Here is a 12494-nt window from a genome sequence, read left to right as displayed (position 1 = left end):
TCCCTCCCACATGAAAGCAAATAAATCTTAGTTATCAGAAGCCTGTACTTGTCAAAGTCTTTTCCATTAATTTCCTTGAAGATGAAATAGTTTTACAGGAACACATTTTGCCAAAGCATGAGAGTAAAATAATAACTATTTGCAAGTGACAAAAGATTAAAAATGACTATGGTTAAAGGACTGATGAGAGCTCATTATAATACATTTGACAAAGGAATTTGGTTATTCACATACATATTAAAATCATAAATACTAACATTATACCAGGACATAGCAGATTTTTAGAATTTCATACAAATATACCCTAAAGAAAGTTTAGCATCATTTTTTATTTGACAATGTTTCCTATGAAATTTAACATATGCAAAAAGTTATATAATTGTAAAAACTTAGCTCTTTTAAATGAGAAGACTCAGTTTTCTTAAATAATCAAAAACCGGATAAAGACAAAACACAGAATCTTTGTTGTCTAGACAGGTTCCATTAAAAGTAAGGAAAAACTTATGTTTACAATGTATTATTAACAGCAGACCAATAATCTAAGGAAACTTTATCCTTTTAATGGAGAGAAAACAAGATTCTACTTTTTCGTCAGTGTACTTTTGATACTATAATTCTCTTTTTTCTTTTTCACTTGAATAAACCTATTCTAATTTTAGCTTGATACACATAAAATTCCTTTCTCAATATTCCTATTCTGCCTTAAAAACCTTCCATATAACTCTCTATATCCATTCAGTTTTTGTCCTATTATTTTTTATTCTGAAACAATCATTTTACTTTCTTAAAGAAAGGACAAAATTACTCTCTTTCTTTTCTTATCAAACACACACACACACACAAAGTCCTATGTTCTTTATATTTTTCCTTATCCCCCCTAAAAAAACAAAAACAAACAAAAAATACACATTCTATTTCCCTTACCTACTTTTTACATAGTCATTTCCTGTCACCCTTATTACTTCTAGTAGTTTTGGGGAAAAAAAAAAACAAAAAATATTCAGCGTTTTAGAAATCTTTTACAAATATTGACAATACCCTCTAAAGGTAGTAAAACATCACATATGCACAACCTAGGTAGATAGGTAGATAGATAGATAGATAGATAGATAGATAGATAGATAGATAGATATACAAAAATATACATATAGAAACAAATAAAAACCCCATAGTTGTCATTCCATATATTATATATTATGTCTAGCATCCATGCTTATATATAATTATTTTTTTATTTAAAAAAATATAGTGAGTGAAGGAAAAATCTGGGATGGTGCAGTAAATGCTGTCAGTGTCTCTGACTAATAGTTGTCCTAATACATTTATAGAACTGTTCCTTGAAGCTTGGAATAAGCAATGGGCTATGGCAATTGAGATAAAATTTCATAAATGAATCCTAAGAAGTCTTAAATCCTAAATCCTTAGAATCCTAAAAAGAAGTCTTTCAGAAAAGTCAGAGAAGTTTTATTACATTAAAACATATTATAATGAATTTATTAGATAAGACTATATAACCCACCAGATGATCATGTTTTCTTCATTAAAGTAATGAGGAGTGTGATAATAAGATCTGAATAATATTGGTAGATTGTGTCAATGTCCATATTTTGTTTGTAATTTGTACTACAGTTTTATAAGATGTTACTGTTGAAGAAAACTTTGTAATGGATACAGAATATAATCCTGTATTATTTCTTACAAATATATGTGAATTTATAATCATCTCAAAATTAAAAGGTTAATTTAAGAATAAAAATTAGCTCCAGGTATACTACAAGGCCTAGGTAGAAACTAAGAATATTATCAGGAGACATCAAATAATTTTGTGCTCACAGTTGCTCATTATGAGTTCAGTTTTATAAAGCTCCATGTTATTAGGTCAAGCAGGTGTATAGTTCATAATACAATGGAAATAGTGCATATAAAATTAAGACCAAGCAGATCTGAGGGTAAATAAATGGGTGATCAGGACTCCCATGAACCTCAGTTATAATAATGTCTTTTCATTGACTCATGTGTATAGATAGCCTCATGAGTAGTTTTCTTTAACCAATGGGTGAAAAAAGAAAAAAAAAACAAAACTCACTCCTGCTTTATAGAAAACTCAACATGTTACTGTGAAGAGAAGATGGAAAGACCCATGTAAGGGTTACCTGAAAGACAGGCTGAGGTGAAATTGTTCCAAAGAACATGGGCATGCCTTGCCATTAACTTGGTGAATGAATCACTGAGGCTGATGGTTCAGGGGTCTGGGAAGAGCAGGATAGGACAACCCAAAAAAGAAAACTCTGTGATTAAAAAAAAATGAGGACAAACCTAAGAAAGTACAGTGCTCACCAGACAGTATATCCTGCAGAGGAAGTATTCAACAAACAGAAAGAAAGAACGCCTCTCCAACGGACATCCCTTTCTCTGACCTCAGCCATCCCAAATGTGTTCACAATAGTACATGGACATCATAGTTATGGTGTCAGGGATGAACGTTATACATGGACCCAACAGCATAAGCTTTCACTGTTTAAGGTTGATCTACTGCCATCTGCTGTTGCTAAATATGCAACCAGTCAGCAGTAGGGATGGACACTGAGTCCCTGGATATAAGACCTCTCAAGGAGACCAACCAGTTTCTTACTGGCAAGTTGATTATATTGGAATGCTTCCAACCTGAAGAAGATAGTCATTTCTATATTGATTCATGTTCTATTAAAATAGATTTGTTGAACCTGTCCACACAACTCTACCAGCACCACCATTGCCATCACAAACATCTTATTTAACAACATAAGATCTAATATAAACTCACCTCAGCCCCAAAGACCCAGTTTTAGATGTGAAAATTACCATTTGATCACAATCCACTGGATGTGCTATATACTGCATCACTTGGAAACTTCTGGCCTGACAGCACCTTGAAATGGCCTCTTCAAGGGTCAGATAATACCACATTAAAGATGTCACCCTAGGGTTCGGACACCATTATTCAGGATTGGTATGTAAGTTATAGTACTATGTCCTTAGCATCATAAAAAATTGGATCCATATAACAGATGTAGAATTAGCAGTAACTTCTGTCACCACTACTCTCTGTGATACACTTTGGTTTTATGTTTTACTGCTTTTAAATTTTTAGACTTGGCAGAATTACAGCATGGGATTAAAAAGGTGGAATGTTTTCATCTGTAGACATAGGTTGCACTGAACCTAAGCAATGATGGCAAAGCGTCACTTTGGACTCCTCATGTTAGTTTACCTGCAGGAGAAAAAAAAAATCAATACATTTGTGAGGATAATCAACCCTGAATATCGTAAAAATGTAGGGCTGCTACTAAATAACAGGGGAAGGAATGAGTAGATTTGAAACTCCGGGGATCTACTAGGGTGTCTCTTTGTGCTCCTATGGTCAGTAAAATGGAAATTTGTAGTAACTGTAGTCTGATAAGAATGAGGAAATTAGGGATTCAGAATTCCATTGGATAAGGATTTGGCTAACCCTACCAGGCAAGCAGTCTAAAACAGGAAAAGTGTTGCCTCTCTTTAAACCATTTATTTGTACTTCCTAAATATTAACTTTAACAATCAATTGTATATAAAGTATAATAGTCTTATATCTGTAATATGTATGGCATATAACTTGTGTGCATGATTAGTATTTGTCTGATGTGCCAAACATCCTCATCTGCTTATGGCTCATTTCATCCCCTAGAGGAAAGCTCCACTGGTCTGTCTGCTGCCACTACTTAAATTGAGGACCCTACAGATCCACCTTCCAGTTCTGTGTATTCATAGTAACAATGGAGATCTTGAGAGGTCTGCTGTTAATTGTTTTATGATTTTCCAGACCCTATAACATTTATTCATCAGTGTGGGGAGAGTCCCTCTAAGATTGTCCCACTCCCCATACCAGAACATTTTATGCTTTATTGGGGAGGAGATAAAATTATGAGAAGAACAGTGACTGCCTTCAGTTTCACAGGTGATTATTACATTAATAAAAATGTTTGTAACATATTAGCACTGTACTGATATGTTTCCCTTACTTTTATAACCTTGTAGTAATTTTGAAACATATCTGGTAGCCATTGCAAAAAGGAGAGAGCTTTGAACTTTTAAAAAAGTTTTTCATGAATTGGGAGATTGGGATTGACATATATACACTATTGTGTATAAAATAGATAACTAATGAGAACCTACTGTATAGCACAGGGAACTCACAGCTCTGTGGTGACTTAAATAGGAAGGAAAACTAAAAAGGAGGGGATATGTGTACATGTATAATTGATTCACTTTGCTGTACAGCAGAAAGTAGCACTACATTGTTAAGCAACTATACTCCAATAAATTTTTAAACAAATATTTTCATATTTCCAAAACACCTCAGATTTTTTTATTTATAGTGCATATCAATCTTTGATGACCTCCTTGGTATTTTTAAATAATTTTGTTGATATATAATTTATATACCATGAAGTACACTCATCTAAGTGTATAATTGAGGACTTCCCTGATGGCACAGTGGCTAACAATCCATCTGCCAATGCAGGGGACACAGGTTCGATCCCTGGTACAGGAAGATCCCATATGCCATGGAGCAACTAAGCCCGTGCGCCACAACTACTGAGCCTGCACTCTAGAGCCTGTGAGCCACAACTACTGAGACCGTGTTCTGCAACTACTGAAACCCACACGCCTAGAGCCCATGCTCCGCAACAAGAGAAGCCACGGCGGTGAGAAGCCTGTGCACCACAATGAAGAGTAGCCCCTGCTCACAGAAACTAGAGAAAGCCCGCGCGCAAAAATGAACACCCAATGCAGCCATAAATAAATAAATAAACAAATTTATTTAAAAAAAACAAAGTGTAAAATTCAGTGATGTTTAAATATATTTACATCATACATCACAAGAATCTAATTTGAAATGGTTTTTGTCACCCACAAAAGAAACTTCATACTCAAAAAGAAACCTCATGCCCATTTGTAGTCACTCCTGCGGCCCCTCCCAGCCCTGAGCAGTCACAAATCTACTTTTTATCTGTACAGACTTAACGTTTCCAAACATTTCATGTAAATTAAATCATACAAAATGTATAATGTATGGTCTTTTGTATCTGGCTTCTTTCACTTAGCACAACGTTTTGAGATTGCTAGAGATTTTATGAAAAAAAGCAAGGAAAAAAAAATTACACTAAAATATAGAGGCTCGGGCTTCCCTGGTGGCGCAGCGGTTGAGAGTCCGCCTGCCGATGCAGAGGACGCGGGTTCGTGCCCCGGTCCGGGAAGATCCCACATGCCGCGGAGCGGCTGGGCCCGTGAGCCGTGGCTGCTGAGCCTGCGCGTCCGGAGCCTGTGCTCCGCGACGGGAGAGGCCACAGCGGTGAGAGGCTCACGTACCACAAAAAAAATAAATAAATAAAAAAAATAAAAAAAATAAAATAAAATATAGAGGCTCTTTGAAAAGGTTGAACCAAAAAAATATAGCATAATGAAGAAACAAAATTTAATTTAAGATGTCTCTTTAATAATTACATTTCTGATTTTATGGCAACACCACTATGAAGAAGAACATGGTGCTGTTATATACCAACCCGACACTATTTCACCAAAAAATTATCTCATTTTATTTTATGAAATATTTCCAAGGTCCAGAATCCAGTAATCATATATGTAAAAAAATTGACAGGCATTTAAAAAATGAAACCTGAAAAATATTTTAGAAACAAAGGCCTTGAGAACTACCTGCACTCTAGAATATCTAAGTAATGTAATTTACAAGTGAGGCAAAGGACAATTATCTTTATCTACATCTAGTTTATGATACTTAAATTTGAAAGAGTGCTAAAAACTGTTCAAAAATCTTCAAAATTCAGTACTCTCCTAGGTCTTTTTTGACACCTTTGTAGAAGAGTATAATTTTGTATAATTTTTCCTAACAGTTATTAGGATGAGATTATTAAGTATAAAATCTAAAATGCATAAAGAAGGTAAGATTATAAAACACATAATATGTCAATGCTGAAATATTTTACTTTTTAAAGATATTCCCCAAGTTAACATTAACAATTAACTTCAAAATTACCTTTGTTCTATACCTTATACTATACTTTCCCCAATATATATATTGAAATGAATGGCCTGGGGATCGATGTTTTGCTCCCTGACTGTGCTCTGGCTAGTGTTAGCAATTCAGAGTGAATAGCTGTGCAATAAACCCAGGCAGGAAAGAAGGAGCTGTAAGGACTTAGACTTGGCAGATTCCTGTGACTGAACTAGACTAACCAGAGCTGAGCCACTGCCCGTGTGGAGCCATGTGAACTTGGGCATGAAACACAACAGAATAGTAATGAGACACTAAAGCCCTGTGACCTGCATTCCTTTTTTGGCCTCAACCTTAGGATAAAAAAAATATAACACATATAGAACAAAGGTCAGAAATAAATAACACAGTCAGCAAGAAGCACAATTATATAAATACACAATAACAAATTCAAACAGCATACATGAATTTTACTCCATGGACTTTTTTGTGCAAAAGTGTCAAATTGGCATATTTTCTTGTATCAGATAAATCATAATGGTCATTGCCTTAAATAAATGTGTGAAATTCAGTCATTGAATTGTTTTCTATTATGATTCAAGCAAAAGCTTATACAAAAGCATAAAGTTAGAAAATTATAGACAATCAACCCAAGATTCCTGAAGATAAAGATTATCTCTGTAAACCATTTATCATGGGAAAATACGATGATAAGAATTCAGCCATCTATTAGGTATTAAATTCAGTAGTCTACTGTTGTTTTAAAAAATTAAATTTTTATCTCACCATGAGAAATGTGGAAATTAGCCTTACAAACTGTCAAAATGTATTTAAGCAGTGACTGTGCTACTCTGAGAATTGCTAACTGTGTTAGCAATTACTAATGCAAAGTGTGCTAGTTTCAACTGTATAATCTTGTTAATGAAGTCTGAGAAACACAAGACAAAAATTTTAAAAATCCTTTTCTTTGCATAACAGAAGGTAATAGAGGTAAACATATGTGTCTTATTGCTAACATGTTGAAACAAGAATATATTTGAACTGCATATAAATCTCTGTCATACACTTTGTTTCTCTTAAGGAAAAGGGGCAAGCAGATTAGAGCCATTTGGATAACAAACTAAAATTTTGATTTTAATTATAGAGTCATGTATTCTTTCAACAAATATTTTATGAGTGTCTGTTATGTGGCATAGTAGTTTGGCAATGGGATTATAAAATTCCAAATGTTGGAAGAACTTATATTCTAGTATGAGAGACAGGCAAACATTAATAAAATGTAAGTGCATAAGACAGTGCCATAATATATTACAGAGAATATCAAAATTGAGAATATCATACTATTGAAACGAGAGTGGATTAGTACCAGTTACCAAAACAAAGGAAAATGTGGTGAGTTTTCAATAACTAAAGGCATTCAACCTAGACAAATGATTTTTATCATTAAATTATGTTTCCAATTTGTGTTAAAATGTCTTTGTTTTACGTGTAAAATATTAATAAATAGAAACCTCAATTAAATAGAGTCGGAGACCAGAAGGGGGAGCTCTCACACCCTGGAAAGATAGCAGAGCCCAACAGGCAGAAGAAAGACTCCTCTTCTTCCTGGCAAGGACTCAGGCAATGAAAAGCCGTGACTTTGTTAGCTACAGTCCTCCCAGCTTCCCTTTTATCTCTATAAAAGCATTTTCCTTCCTTGCTATGTGGGGATTTGCACATGGCTTGCCATGTTTTCAGAGCTCAAACTGTAATTCTCTACTGATCCCAAATAAAAACATCTTTGCTGGAGAAACATCTGGCAGTCCATTTGTTTTAGGTCAACACCTGAACCTAAGTTAGCTATGAATGATGATATTTTAATAGACTTACATGAAAAAATAAAATGTTGGCAATCTTCTTTCACCTCTCATCCTTCTATTTTTGATATATAAAATTCAGGGAAATACTGATTTGACATACAGTGTGTGCACCAGTTAGTACCAAAATTCATCCTCTCCCAGGAAACTTGACAGTATGTAAGTACCTGTCAGGAAAAACTGTGTTACTGTTACTCTAACCTTTTAGGTTTAAAGAAACTTTGTAGCATATGATGTTTTTCCAGACTCTCACCACTCAGCAAAACACAGATGGAGGACTGGACTCACTTCACAGATCACAACAAATCTCTGCTACCAAGGACCATCATCAACATTTCACTTCCACCACTAATGAGACAGTTGTGAAAATGGCAGTGGAGGATAATGTCATCCTCAAAATTCACCTCCGTGGACACATATGGACTGGAACTACATGTACAGCTCTGATTGAGGTGATGAATTCTTACCAAGTCTAATTCATGAGCATATGTAATTATACCTGCATTTTCCAGAGGTTTTCAGAAATTTTGTAAATTTGTGGGAAATTATGTAAAATTCCAAGTTAATATATAAGTGAAGGACAAGAGAACACGGAGAGTTGGGCCCTCCTTTAATAGGATTTCCTGAAGTAAGACTGATAGTTGTAGTGGAATTGGGATATCAACATAAATGCCAACATAACTATATCACTGACTTTCCCACCCCACATTTCACACATTTTTATTTTTCTGTAAATGTTCCCACTAATAACCTTGTCTTATACTCTACTGAGAAAAGAGCAGTAGTCTTAAGAAAATACCTTAATCTGAAAATTAGAGAATTTATTGTTCTACTTTTTTTTCAAACTTTTCTCTCTGCCTGTCTCCTGTTATAGAGGTAGCATTGCTTCTATTAAGTAAATCACTCTCTCCTAACTTACCCAGTACTTCCTAAGGACTTCACTTCTACTATACTCTTTCTATATCTACTTCATCATCAGTTTATTTATTTTATTTTTTTAGTTCTTAAGTTAATCATTCTACTAAGAAATACAAACATTCTTTAGAACCTCTACCATTGCAAAAACAAAAACAAATCAACTATAACTCGACATCTGCTTCCTGTTTTTCTGATTCCTTTACAAAATAACTTATCAGAAGGAATCCTTAAGCTCATATTTCCCCTGTCTCATTCTCATTCTTTCAGTCTCAACTCAATCTTCTATAATAAGGGTTTGGTCTTGTACATTTTGTTAAAACTTCTGGGTTTTAGGTCACCAATGATTGGGTTAACACACTTCCCAATTTTCATGAGGCAGCTTGCTTTACACTTATTGATATAACTAAAGGTTAATAATATCCCTTTTTATTCTCAAAGTTAACTAGTTGGACAATAAGTTATATATGTAACTCTACCAGTGATATCTATGCTGTCATATAGAATTTATTTTTGACTGTAAGTCAGTAACAGCCAGCAGAGATGAACCTATGTTCTTTTTTTTTTTTTTAATTTATTTATTTTTGGCTGTGTTGGGTCTTCGTTTCTGTGCAAGGGCTTTCTCCAGTTGCGGCGAGCGGAGGCCACTCTTCATCGTGGTGTGCGGGCCTCTAACTATCGCAGCCTCTCTTGTTGCGGAGCACAGGTTCCAAACGCGCAGGCTCAGTAGTTGTGGCTCACGGGCCCAGTTGCTCCGTGGCTTCTGGGATCTTCCCAGACTAGGGATCGAACCCATGTCCCCTGCATTGGCAGGCAGATTCTCAACCACTGCACCACCAGGGAAGCCCGAACCTATGTTCTTTTAAAATTTTCTTTCCTTTGTTCCTATGACATCTCATGCTCCTGGTTGGTCGATTGCAGTAAAGCTTACCAAATTTTCCTTCTGCTCTGTTACACTTTCCATGTTCTTTCAATTAGTGTCATGTAACAGGTTCTAGACAGTAAAATGTGTGGAAAATAATATAAGTCACATATATGACTCTTCAGTCCTTTTCTTATTAAAAAATAAATTCTTCAAATTGTGCATATATAAGATGTTTTAGCATCCATCAATGAGGTTCCTATGTGACACTATGACCATCACCTGATCACCTAGGTGGGACAGAAAGTATGAGTGAGAAATAAACTTTTGAATGTTGAACAATGATATATTAGAGTTGTTTGTTACAGAAATAAACCCTGGCCTATTCTGAATAATATACCTACCTTAATTTTTTTCATTTTCAATTTTTATCCTGGGTCTGCCTCCTTTACTTGACATTAAATATATCATGCTATCACATTACAGGATTTGATTATCTTCCTAACACTACTTATCAATTTGTTTGTATTTGCCTTGTTTATCATTTGATCACCAACTTTAGAACATTTCCTGTCACAAAGTAGTCACTTCCTATTTTCAACTGATTGAAAGAACCTGAGACATATAATTCAACAAAATACCTAAATTATTTTTATTTGTGTAGCTATTTTTAATTTTGAAAAGTTTTTACTAGAAAATGTCCAGCCCTTGAAATTTGCATTAATGGATCAATAATTTTCCACCCAGGAAAGATTCCTCCCCAAATGGCCCAATATGGATAATTTATTATTCCACTTGTTTTAGCATGTTTTCCAGGGCTACTAGTTAACTATATGCTATGATTGAATGTGTCTCCCCACTCCCTGCAAAATTTATTTGTTAAAATACTAACATCCGGGGCTTCCCTGGTGGCGCAGTGGTTGAGAATCCGCCTGCCGATGCAGGGCACACGGGTTCGTGCCCCGGTCCGGGAGGATCCCACATGCCGCTGAGCGGCTGGGCCCGTGAGCCATGGCCGCTGGGCCTGGGCGTCCGGAGCCTGTGCTCCGCAATGGGAGAGGCCACAGCAGTGAGAGGCCCGCAAAAAAAAAAAAAAACTAACATCCGAAGATGACGTTATTAAGAGATGGGGCCTTTGGGTGAGGCTTAAGTCCTGAAGATGGAGCCCTCATGAGATGAATTAGTGCCTTATAAAACAGACTCCAGAGAGGTCCCTAGCCCCTTCAACCACAGGAGGAAACAGCAGAGAAGGTGCTAGCTATGAAACAGAGAGTGGGCTCCTACTCTCTGTGGGAGATCTTGGACTTCCCAGCCTCCAGAATTCTGAGTAATCAATTTTTCTTGTTTATAAGCTCTCCAATCTGTGGTATTTTGTTACAGCAGCCCTAATGGACTAAGACACTGTAGTTACATAAAGATACCTTGAACATGTGTTTTCCAAGGTGCTAAATATCTGAAAACATCTTTATCTTTTATCATATATTATTGACAACCTAAGTTTAATATGGCTGGGTCACAACACTTTTCTTTCAAATCATTGTAAGCTTTGCTTCATTAGCTTCTTTTTTTGGTATTAGTACAGAAAAGAATGAAGACACTCTGATTCTTATTCCCCTAAAATAAGCTCATAATTTTAATATTTTTATTTAAAAATATTTTGTGTGAATTTTAAAAACTAAAAATAATTTTGTCTAAATATGGATCTCTTTTCATTAAATTTGAGAGATGAAATGATATAAATTCTCACTGGTAGGAATAGGCTCTTTTTAAAGAAGAAACTTTTTTTTCTTTGATTATACACTTTATATGTCCTAATCAACTGAAAAAAATGCACAAATAAAAGTTGAGAATTATGTTTTATTCAGTGGGATTTCTGAGGACTTCAAGCTTGGGAGGCAGCCTCTCAGAGAGCTCTGAGGGACTGCTCCAAAGAGGTAAGGGAGGAACCAGGATATATGGGAGTTTTGCAAAAAGACCGGTAGTCTGAACTTCAAAATATTACCTTTAATTATAAAAAACACCAGACATCTCAAGTTAATGAATTTAGTGCTTTTCTACCTATGGGAAGATGCAAGAGTCTGAACTCATTGAAATCATTCATTGATATGCACCTCAGCTGGCTAGTTGCAAAGAAACCTGTTCTTTTCCATCCTGAGTCCCCTCAGAGTGCATTGTTGGGGGTGGATGCAGTGGCTGAAGGCTTGGCAGTGGGCACACCATTTGCCTCCATCCTGGGTTCCCTCAGTGCTCACCATCCCAGATGGCTGTAGTCGCTTGATGGCTGCAATATCCTTTGTTTACTGATATGGCAGGCAACATTTTTCATTCACACCCTCTAATCTCTTTTTAATATAGAAACTATTATTATGTATACAACTCATTTCCATTTATCTTAACATTTTCCATATTTTACACTTTTATCATTTTCATATATATTTATGGGAGATTTTTCTAGATTTTCTCCTCAGTCCAGGATTCAATTGTGTTTATTTCCAACAGTCTTCATTTTCCTAAGTGTATTTGTTTGAAGACAATGATTATATTTTTTAATCCCAAAGCTTTCTTTTAATGCTTTCTTTTAACTTTGGTAATGAAGGCTTTGGTAGTTTCACAGATATAATGTAGTCTTGAAATTTTTAAAAGGTGAATAGGGTGTCATAAAATATTATAATTTTTAAATCAGTAAATTTGGGAGAAACTATGCTCTGGTTATTCAGAAAATGTTAGTCCTCTCCTTTTCTACCACAATTTATTTTCATACATTGCTTAATGTTTACTTCTTGTTAATCACTGCAAAAAGAAACTTTACTTGCATGAAATTGGCAGTTTT

The sequence above is a fragment of the Kogia breviceps genome, chromosome 16, assembly GCF_026419965.1.
Source record: "Kogia breviceps isolate mKogBre1 chromosome 16, mKogBre1 haplotype 1, whole genome shotgun sequence".
Classification (NCBI taxonomy): Eukaryota; Metazoa; Chordata; class Mammalia; order Artiodactyla; family Physeteridae; genus Kogia; species Kogia breviceps.
The sequence above is the reverse complement of the archived record's forward strand: the minus strand, read 5'-3'. Positions refer to the sequence as shown.